Genomic DNA, 12,658 nt, shown 5'->3' on the forward strand with positions numbered 1-12,658 from the left:
ACCAATAACAATCTGCGATTTTGTTGAGTTGATTTTGCTATGTCGAAAGGTTTGTCAGTTTGGCATTGCCTAAAAAAAGACAATATGGGTTTGGACATAGCCTTATCCAGTATTTGAAAGGCTAGGGCAGAAAGGTGCAGACCATCCTTGGAAAAGCAATGTGTTCTGTTGACTATGTCTTCCTAAGATGGCAAATATTGGATCCCCTTAAAATGACACCATAAAGGTAGCCAGTTGTTGAAGTCAATCATTTTTTGCTCATATTGTTGTATCTTCACAGTAATGGGAATATGCTGTTCAGTGCCAGACTTATGCCAGCCTAAGACACGTAGTCTGAAAGCTCCATAATGTCTCTCTTCATATAGTCCAGAGAGGTACATTGAAAATCATTTACACTTACATGGTATATGATGGAATCATACTGGTATCTATGGTGTAATGCTTTGAGTGCATGGGTGATTGGGTGGATCCTGGATCCAGATAAGGGACTAACACATGTCTTCTCCTTGTTCAGCCTGGTTATAGGGGCATCATTATATATTACAATGGAGACCCGTATGATAAGAGGCTTCTAAAGTGTGTTTGCTTGCCTTAAGGGCTTAGTGTTTGGGGCTCTACTGAGAGTGACAGTATGTGTGGTGTTAGCTGTTGTTTCTTCTAAGTGAGCATAGATTTGACAGTGGGTGGTCTAATTAATCTTTGTTGTTTAAGAAGATAGCTTTTAAGTGTCTCCTTAAACTTTAACTGACATGCAGGGATTCATAGTCAAATATCATAAAGTGGAACACTAATTAGAGGTTATGTTTAATGCTTATGCTAACAGCTTAGAATGGCATACCAGAAGCAAATGCCTTTTTTCAGGGACAGCCCAGGAGCACTGTCTGGTGAAATTACATATTCAGACTCACACTAGAAAAACAAAGGATGAGAGAATCATAGCTTTAATTCATCTCAATTAAGTACCATACAGCCTGTTGTAGCTCAACACAGTGCATTTTATGAACTTGTGCCTGCAAAAAAATAATTAATTAATTAATTAAAACTGTATTCATAGTTAATATTAAAGCCACGGAAGCTAGCCACTTGGTGGTTTGAACTCATCCAAGGCAAATTTTGAGAGAAAAATCACCAAGGACTCAAAAGACAATCATAAGGCCTTCTTTAGCTATGTTAGAAACCTAGGAGGAAACTCTCAGATATGCTCAGAATTAGTTCAAAATTATGTGAAGATTACTGAACCTACACACATTGCCGACATACTGGCTGACAGGTTCAGTGCAAACTCCCCCCCCCTCCCCCCCAAAAGGAGAGATATCTATACCAGAGGATTGTAGCCCCCCAAACATCTCCAACGCCCAGGTGAGAACTGCTCTCTCCAAGGCAAAAAACACAGCATCCATGGGACCGGATGGTGTCCCCGGCTGTGTGCTCCACAAACTCAATGAGGAATTAAACCCGCAGTTAGGACAGCTGTTTAATCTTAGCCTCACCTCAGGATACGTACCCAAGGAGTGGCGCACGGCAACTGTGTTCCCACTTCACAAGGGCGGTGCCTCCACCGACCCTGGAAATTACCATCCCATTAGCTTGACAAGCCTTATCTGCAAAGCCATGGAGAGGCTCATAATGGAACTCATAAATAAAGACATGGGGAACTTGCAGACTTTGGATCCAACCCAGTTTGGCTTTGTCAAAGGCAGATCATGCCTTTTAAACTTGGTTGACTTTTTCGAGACAGTCACCAAGGCCATTGATGAGGGAAAGGCAGTCCATACAGCCTACCTCGACCTGGCAAAGGCCTTCAACACAATACCCCACTCAAGTATCATTGAAAAACTCATCAGCTTGAATGTAAACCCATACATCACAAGATGGGTTGCAAACTGGCTAAGTGACAGAACCCACAGGGTCAGAGTTGCTGGAGCCATGTCAGACTCAAAGCCTGTCACAAGTGGTGTCCCACAGGGCTCAGTCCTGGGTCCACTCTTGTTTGGCATCTACTTTTCTGAAGCACAAGCAAACACAGGAGGGTTATGGCTGACAAAGTTTGCAGATGACTGCAAACTGGGAGCCATAGTCGAAAACACATCTGACACAGATATCCTTCAGAAGGGACTCACAGAAATGGATAACTGGTGCCAGAGCCATGGCCTAAAGTTAAATGCCAAGAAATGCATAGTCATACCCTTCGGGAAAAACAAGGTTACCCCTAGCTACCATATAGGTGGCAATCCACTGAGCACAGAAGAAGTCATCAGGGATCTGGGGACCCAGGTTGACAGTAGCCTTCGCTTGACACTCATGTTGCTAAAGTAGTTAGGAAAACCTTCTACATTGCCCACCTGATCATGAAGGGATTCACATCTAGATCAAGGGAGGTCATCGTCCCCCTGTACTCATCACTCATTAGACCTATGATTGAGTACAATGCCCCATTCGGAATGTATCTGACCTGACACCTGCAGCAGCTGGAAAGGCCCCAAAAGTTCCTCACCAAAAGGATAAAGGGTCTCAAAAATATGTCTTATGCTGCCTGACTGAAAGAACTCCAGCTCTATTCAGTCTCATACCGCTTGCTCAGAGGTGACCTGTGCCTGACATATAAGGCCATGTCAAACCCAGATTTGATGAATATGCTTCACCTCAAAAAATCTAGATCCCTCAAAACCACAAGGGCGGGAGACTTAAACCTTGACACGGTTATTAATAGAACGTGCTGGAGGGACAGATTCATCACCCAGAGACTCCCTATGCTGTGGAACAAAATCCCGGTACATGTGAGGCAGAGCACATCGCTGGCCTTGTTCAAGAGGAATCTTGACCAATGGATGGGAGATCGCAGATATACCCCAGGGATTACTTCAGTGTCACTGCTTGACAGAGGCACAGCAAAATAATAGGCATAGTTTTATTCAAACTAAAGGGGTGGCGAAAGCCACATAACTATGGGCTAGGCTTATAAATGCCCTTGGGCAGATAGCCTAGTATGAACCTATGAACCTATGAACCTTGGCTCTAGATGATTGGCACTGTTGAAGTGAAAAAATGGGAAAATGGATTGTGAATGGATGGATGGATTTTAACATTAAACTAATAGACTTCATGCTTTACAGTTTATTCACATACAAATATGCATGTTGCCAACTGTTAACAAAATAAAGAAACCATGGATTGTGCCAAAGACCATTGCTCAGATGATAAACCACTTGTTTAGTACAATCTACTTTCTCTTTCCTTCCATTACACCATAACGACTCTGAATGCAGGATGCACACACATAAACACAGACACACACACACACACAACCACCCACACATACAGTCACACACATATGTGACCATCGATTATACCCCCTTGTGCAAATGCATGCAATCCGAAATTTGATTGTGAAAAAATGAATGAACTAATACATAAACACAGACCAAGAACTGCATTTAATTTCACTACTGTGAGAACCATATAGTGCATCCCATTGCAAATACCCCATGCTCTCCCTACCTCTTAGCTCAATAATAACAGATAAAAAAACAATAATCAGTAACAGAGTTTAAATATTTCTCTTACGCACTTAGGAAGTGGCATTAGCAAGCATTTTCTGAAGGACATAAAGTTTGAAACTCAGATGTCTAGCATTATTTAGTAACTGCAATCCATAACAATTTGCCAGAAAGCCACACATTTTACAAAGAACAGACCAAATTTCTCAATTTTTTTGCTCAAAAATTCTGAACAAAGCCAAAAATAATTGGGGAGAGGCCCAAACAGGTACAAATTTTAGATACTATTTTATTTTATCTATATAGTAACCAGATAAACTCACTGGAGAATGTGCCTCTTTATCAGATATGACTTAAGAGTACTGCCTGAGTAACTATCTCACAAGTCACATCATAGGCAAATGGATGTGGGAGGATTTAAATCCTGTACCTTTGACTACAGGAGCAATTTCTTAACAGTTCAGAACCATAAATACCAGACAACTCTAATTCACTCAAAGGTTTAGCAGAACTGCAATAGGTGTTGCACAGACATGTATTTTCTTAACAGAGAACTATGAAGCACCTACTGACTTACCAAAACAGAAGTTATTGGAGGTTTGGTGTGGGGAAATGTTCCAAGCTCTTAATGAGGTGCCTTAAAGGTACAGGATTTGATTATTTCTACCACTATCTGTAAGAATCTGAGCAAACCACTTAACCAGAAATCTCCTGTATAACTATGGCATGGCACACACATACATACAGACACAGACATGCACACACACACACACACACACACACACACACACACACACACACACACACACACACACACACACACACACACACACTATATACCCCAAGTAAAATATAGTAACCATCTCTTTCTTAAAGACACTTTCTTGATTCTTCAGACTGACTGTTTAAAATGAAGTAATGGATAGAAATCTCCACCTGACTTAATCTCCTGTCCAGAACACATCCAAAATGTGCGCTAAAGAGTCAGATGCATCTAAAGATAATTATATCTTAGCAATTAAAATGATAAAGATAATAAGACTTGTTCAGAGATTCGTAACATACTTGAAGCTTTTAGAAATCACTATATTTCACTAAACCAAAAAAGGACATCAAACTTGACTTTTTCAGTTTCGATTTTGATTAATCTCATGTCAAGAAGATCCTTTTGAATTTAAAAGTTAATTTATATAATCCAAATTCTTACAAAGAGATCATAAAAATAAATAAATAAATAAATAGCTCAAATCTAAAAAAACCCAGGTGTAGATGGCATAATAAATGAAATATACAAATTATTTCCCCTGAATTAAATAATTTTGTTTCACAAAACTCTGATAGAAATGCAAACTCATGAAAAGATTCTGCCTTCATGTAAATATTATTTACTCCTATTTAAAATGAAAATAAAAATCCTCAGCTGTGTTCCTCCTATAGACATATCTCACTCTTAAACAATGATTATAAAAGTTTCATGTCTATCATATCAGACAGAATAAAAAAAATATTAAAAATAATCAGTTTAGATCAATTATGCTTTAAATATCAAAGACAACCATGATAATAACAAAAGAATTGTAATTCTCATAGATTAAATGTAAAACGATGAAGACCTTTTTAATAAGCTTAGATATTGAGAAAGCTTCCAATTCCCTTAATTGGAATTATTTATTCAAACTATTAGAACTATATGAAGTGCCTTCAAGTTTTATTTCACTTGTTAACAATATATACAAAAATAATAATGGTTATGTTAAAATTAGTCCTTTCACCTATCAGGTATCCCTACCCAAGGGTATTAAACAGAGGTGTCCACTTCCCCCTTTATTTGGGAGATTGGAGACTGTAAAGTGGTGACAGGGAAAGTGTAGTTAGGCAGCATCGAATGGTGGTCTGTAGAATGATATTAGTGATCAAGAAGAGGAGGAGGCATGTGAGAGCAGTGCCAAGGATCAAATGGTGGAAGTTGAAAAAGGGTGATTGTGAGGTGGAGTTCAGGGAAGAATTGAGACAGACACTGGGTGGCAGTGAAGAGTTACCAGAGCTGGGTAACTACATCACAACTGGTAAAGGAGACAGCTAGAAAGGTGCTTGGTGTGACACCTGTAAAGAGGAAGGAGGACAAGAAGAACTGGTAGAGGAATGAGGAAGTACAGGAAAGTATACAGAGGAAGAGGTTGACTAAGAAGAAGTGGGATTGTCAGAGAGATGAAGAAAGTAGATGTGAGTACAAGGACATGAGGTGTATGGCAAAGACAGAGGTGTTGAAAGATAAGGATAACGCATATGGAGAGTTGTATGAGCGGTCGGACACTAAGGAGGGAGAAAAGGACCTGTACCGAATGGCTATACAGAGGAACTGAGCTAGGAAAGATGTGCAGCAGGTAAGGGTGGTAAAGGACAATGAGGGAAATGTACACACAAGTGAGGAAAGTGTGTTGAGCATTTGGAAAGAGTACTTTGAGGGGCTGATGAATGAAGAGAATGAGAGAGAGAGAAGGCTGGATGATGTGGGGATTGTGAATCAGGAAGTGCAATGGATTAGCAAGGAAGAAATAAGGACAACTCTGAAGAGGAGAAAGAATGGAAAGGCTGTTGGTCCAGATGACATACTAGTGGAAGCATGGAGGTGCTTAGGAGAAATGGCAGTGGAGTTTTTAACCAGATTGTTTATTGAAATCTTGAAAAGTGACAGGATGCCTGAGGAGTGGAGAAAAAGTGTTTTCCTACTGCTTTTTCAGATTAAGGGTGATGTGCAGAGCTGTAGTAACTACACAGGGATAAAACTGATCAGTCATAGCATGAAGTTATTGGAAAGAGTAGTGGAAGCTAGGTTAATAAGAGAGGTGATGATTAGTGATCATCAGTATGGTTTCATGCTGGGAAAAAGCACTACAGATGCGACGTTTGCTCTAGAGTGTTAATGGAGACGTACAGAGAAGGTCAAAAGGACTTGCACGTGTTTCTGTGGACTTAGAAAAAGCATATGACAGGATGCCTAGAGAGGAGTTATGGTATTGTATGAGGAAGTCTGGAATGGAGAGAAGTATGCAAGAGTGGTACATGATATGTACAAGGGTACTGTGACAGTGGTGAGGTCTGCGGTGGGAGTGACTAATGCATTTAAGGTGGAGGTGGGATTACATCAAGGATCATATCTGAGCCCTTTCTTATTTGCAATGGTGATGGAGAGGTTGACAGACAAGTTCAGACAGGAGGCCCCGTGGACTATGATCTTTGCAGATGATATTGTGATCTGTAGTGAGAGTAGGGACAAGGTTGAGGAGACCTTGGAGAGGTGGACATATGATCTAGAAAGGAGAAGAATGAAGGTCAGCAGTACTAAGACAGAATACATGTGTGTGAATGAGAGGGAGAATAGAGGAATGGTGAGGACGCAGAGAGTAGAGCAGGCAATGGTGGATAAGATTAAATACTTGGGATCAACAGTTCAGATTAATGGTGAGTGTGGAAGAGAGGTGAAGAAGACAGTACAGGCAGGGTGGAATGAGTGGAAAAGATTGTCAGGAGTGATTTGTTACAGATAGGTACCAGTCAGAGTGAAAGGGAAGGTCAGCAAGAGTGTAGTGAGACCAACTCTGTTATATGGGTTGGAGATGGTAGCATTGACAAAAAGGCAGGAGTCAGAGCTGGATATGGCAGAGTTAAAGATGTTAAGATTTGCACTGGGTGTGACAAGGATGGATAGGATTAGGAATGAGTATATTAGGGGGTCAGGTCAAGTTGGGTAGTCAGGAGACAAAGGTAGAGAGGAGAGATTGCATTAGTTTGAACATGTGCTGAGGAGGAATGTTGGGTATATTGGGAAAAGGATGCTAAGGATGGAGCTGCCAGGTAAGAGGAAAAGAGGAAGGCCTAAGATAAGGTGTATGGATAAGTTGAGAGAGGACATGCAGGTGGTTGGTGTGCCAGAGCAAGATGCAGAGGACAGGAAGAAATGGTAACAGATGATCTGCTGTAGCAACCCCTAACGGGAACAGCTGAAAGAAAAAGAAGAAGAAGAACTTTGAGGTATCCCTATCCAAGGGTATTAAACAGAGATGTCCACTTTCCCCTTTACTGTTTGCAATAGTGATTGACATTCTAATAATCTTAATTCAAGCAAACTCAAATATAAAAGCTGTAGAAACAGAAAAGAGTTATAACCCCCAAACTATGCTATTTTCTTATGGTGCAGTGGTGCAGCAATAGTGTTGTCACTTCACAGCAAGTGGTTCTCCAGTTCGATTCTCAGCTAGGGTGTCTTCTGTGCATAGTCTGCATGTCCTCCCTGTGTTCATGTGGGTTTCCTCCCATGCTACAAAGACATCCATCTGGAGCATTTCTCCCCAGGCAACCGCTGAAAATTGGCTTCATTCCAAGCCAGACTTTCCCAGTAAACAAATGTTGGATGGTGCAGTGGTGCAGTAGTAGTGTTGTCACCTCACAACAAGAGATTTTCCAGTTCAATTCTCGGCTTGAGTGCCTTCTGTATGGAGTCTGCATGCCCTACCTGCATTCATGTGGGTTTCCTCTGGGTGCTCCGGTTTCCTCCTACATTACAAAGACATGCATCTGGAGAGTTTCTCCCTGGGCCTTCACTGAAAATTGGTTTCATTCCAAGTCAGACTTTTCCAGTTAACAAATGCTAAATAAATAAAAATAAATATTTGCAGATGATATATTACTAACTACCTTCATCTCAAAATCAGTCATAAAGGATTTAGATCATACCAATAAACGTTTTCAATCGATTCCAGGTTTTTATTTCAAAAAAATAAAATCCAAATGCTTATTCAAAACTAAAAAAGAAAATTCCAAACTCATAAAAAACACATTACGGGCAAACAAGTTTCTTCACCAGAACATCTAGGCATAATCTTATCTAAACCAGTTGAAGAAATAATTAATCTAAATTGTAAAACATATTACACAAATAGTATTAAACTTAATCTTTAAATGGAACAAAATTATAATCCCTTTCAAATATAGATTACAATTAAAAATTATCAATTTCCCTAAAATATTCTTTTACATAGTAAAGCATTACCTCTTTTCCCTGATTAAAAAAAAATTAAAGAAATTAACAAATTATCACTCAAATTTGTTGGTTTCCTGACAAACCTAGAATAGATTTACAACATCATATCATACACTGGCATCTAGTGGAATAAGTTTCCAAGACAACCACACATATATTAAAAATTTATATATTTAAAATAATATTAAGCTGGGTTGACAGCAAATATAACTCTAATTGGAAAACTCTACATTTTGCTCTTCTTACCACAAACAAAGGGGGCTTGCATAATAACTGCTTTCCTTTCAAAGGTAACATTTTATGATATTATATATGTAATTATTTTCAATATAACCACTCTTCTTTTTATCTATTTTTATAAACCAGATTCTAAAACATTAAGAAATATGATTCTTATCAGAATAAACCCGAAACTGTGGTTCAAGACAATTATTTCATTCTCCTTAACAAAAACTGTATTTAATAGGACCCACAGACATAAATTATCTATCTGAGAGCCTAAGAACTTTGATAATTGGCAACAATGTTTTATTGATATGAGGTAAAAGAGATATAGTATCTAATTAATGAATGTGAGTTAAGCCCACAAGTCTAGCTATTTTTACAGAATATAAATTCACAGGCTCAAGATAAATGCTTAATGAGTGCACACTCACTTCATAAAGAAATTCTAAATTAATCCAACTATTCCAGGAAATAATCTATACTATACTTACTGTGAATAAGCTGATATCTAAACTTTTTCAGGTTTTTGTAATGCTCAGTATTAAGTTAAATAATACATTTGGGGAGAATATTCCTCTGGGTTATAACAACCAATTTCCCGAAGAGACTAGATCTCAGATAATAAGTTCAATTGGTAACACTTCTTGGTCTCACTGATGGTTAATATTCACTTGAACACTTTTATATAGATATTTCTTACCACTAGACAGAATGGATAAAATAAATAAAAATAGTAGCATCGTTTGTGGAAGATATACCCAAATTTGTGATGCTGATTGGTCACATATTTTCTTTGACTGTCCCTTCCTGAAATCTGTTTGGAAAAAGGTTGAAGATTTTATGAAAGTGTTATAGTTTGATACCATTTCTGTAAATAACTTTTTAATATTACTCAATTTAACTGAAAATGGAAAGATGAAAAATGCTAATCTTTTCTTGATCTGGACCATCATAGTGATGGCATGGAAAAGTATCACAAAATGATGGAGGACAACCTCACCACCTACATTTGAAGAATTATTGCCTACATGAAAAATCTGCAATCAAAGAGACTAAAATAAAATAATACAAGATCTATCCTAAACACTCATTAACAATCATTGGATTAAAGTAATATCTTTTATTAATGTATTTCAACAATTTATTGCCTCTTGAATTTCCATGTTATAGTTAGTATTTGTTCAATTTGATTTTTCAGATTTTAAATGTTCTGATCTTTATTTTTAATGGAGTATTATTTCATATTCTTTTCATTCTCTCTTCTTTATTTCAGGCAATTTTTATATATTGTATATATTGTATATTATTTTAAACTTGTTACAGCATTTGTAAAGTTTGTTAATGATTATACAACAATAGCTTTGTTCTATTACTTATTAAAACAAATAATACTTCTTCGAGTAGAAAAAAAGAGTCAGATGTCCTTGTGTGGAGCATTTCTGTATGAATGCATGCCCTTTTGTGATACGCTCAGCTGACAGCATCAAGAATTTCTTTTAATATTTCCAGAGTCAAGCTTTTTTTTACTATTCCCAGGGAATGGGTGACTTGGGGGGTGCACACTTTCATGGGAGTGGAAATGCCCCCATATGACCCCCAGAGCCACCCATGTTTCCATTGAAAAGCAAAACTCAATAAACCACTCAAAGTGCTTTGTGTTGCACCATTAGCTTCTCATGCTAAATTGCTAATGCCCAGCAAGTCAATATTTTTGTAATAATAAATAGTTTTCTATGTTATAGAGATTAATTTCCTAAATCCATTAAAACAAATTTCTATAGTTTCTTATTTTCATGTAGATGTTGTTAGCTGCATTTATTAAATAGCTATTGCCATTTATGAAAACACTTTATATAACCACAAATACACATATGCACACAGGCATGCACAGATGAAAAGACACTTCTGTGTGTTTGCACACATGAACAGACAGAAATATACACACACATACACACACTCACACTCACGTACACACACACACACACACACACACACACACACACACACACACACACACACACACACACACACACACAAGCACACGTATACATTTTAAATGATGTTTGTACCCAGGTAAAATGTATTCTTAATAACTACATGTACTAGAAACTAGCTTAATATTATAGTAGTATGAAACAAATGTAAATTATCACAGTTAATAGGTTCATAGGTTCATAGATTAGTACAAAGCTAACTGCCTTTGCAAGCCATTTTAAGCCTAGCCAATTATCCCTTGTGAGATTCAAACCCTGTACTTTGCATTTGTAAGGCAAACATCTTAACCATTAAGCCACCCTTCCACCCTTGTGATAACGGTTATCTTTTCTTCCAAGGAGAGACCAAACTGGGTTTATAGTCACATGTGATAACTACTGATTGACTGACAGACTTCTATTTTGTTTTTTTTGTTTTTTGAGGGTGTGTGGGTGTGTGTTTCAGACATAGCTGTTAGTTATATGTATTAATGAGGGCAGTAGGTGCATTAACAGCATCTTAAATCAAAATTTGTCTCTTTAATATGCTATAGCCAATTAAATATTAACAGACTGGAGGTTAAAACTGAAAAAAAAATATATATATATATCTTTTTTATTTCTTTATTTCTTTTCTGCTCTATTTTATAACACATGTAAGCTTATAATCTACATCATATTGTAACCTTGATTGTTTATGGAGCTTTTCTCCCCAGGACTCCATTGAAAACGGGTTCACTTTGCCCCAATGGACTATCCTGGTAAACCAACTGCAAATAAATAAATAAATAAAATAAATAAATATATATAGTTGCAAAATTCTAATGTGTGTCTGTATGTTTGACAAGTTTTCAGAAGAACAAGCTATCAAGTTATCAATCAGCAGCCTATTAAGAAAAAAAAAGCTTTTTTGCAGATGGGCAAGTCTCACCCCTGCTAATTATATATACCAACTCTGAGATCATTCTAGAGTGGGAAAAGGACAAATTCCCTGATCCTCAGTGTACTGTTGTCTCATACAGTAACATGCATTCAGTCAGCTGATTTTCAATCAGTTTTACTGGTGCTTTTCTGGGTTTGACAAATTGCTGTTTGACAAGCTGTTGGTGACTTACATATATATATATATATATATATATATATATATATATATATATATATATATATATATATATATATATATATATATATATATATACACATACATACATGCACACACACACACACACACACACACACACACACACACACACACACACACACACACACACACACACACATATATATATATATATATATATATATATATATACATATATAAAACACTCCCATAATAAAACAGAGTAGGGATGAAAAAAGACACTGATAGCTAGGCCCAGACAGTTATTCCTAACATAAGTTTTGAATATTTCAATTTTAAGGTATTCATCACAGCAGAACAGCTGTCTGTTTATGTCAGCTTCTGTGGCATCAGAGCTGAAGTTTCATAAAGATATCTGGCCCTGAATGTGTGAAACAAGAACACATTGCTGACCTGTTCTGTCTCAGCTGCCAACACCAATTTGTTAAGCCAAAAAGGTCTAGTTAGTAAACAGATCTCTTTGACTGCCTTAAGCCTCATTTACTCTGACACATTGTTTCCATTGCACGAGGAGAAAGTAAATCTGATCTGTTTTTTTTCTTAATAACTTTAGACATTTTAGTTTCAATGTACTAATTCTCACTTATTGCCTTCAAAGACGTCAGACCTTGCAATGAAAATAACAATATTAATTTTCTCCTGAAATTGTGGTAATAATAATAATAATAATAATAATAATAATAATAATAATAATAATCAACATATGGGTTATGAAGTCCAGCTTTGCTGCAGTAAATCCCCAGTGTACCATTAATTCCACACAAGTGATTTAGACCACCTG

Source organism: Protopterus annectens, chromosome 5.part1, assembly GCF_019279795.1.
Source record: "Protopterus annectens isolate FY-2018-M chromosome 5.part1, PAN1.0, whole genome shotgun sequence".
Lineage (NCBI taxonomy): Eukaryota > Metazoa > Chordata > Ceratodontiformes > Protopteridae > Protopterus > Protopterus annectens.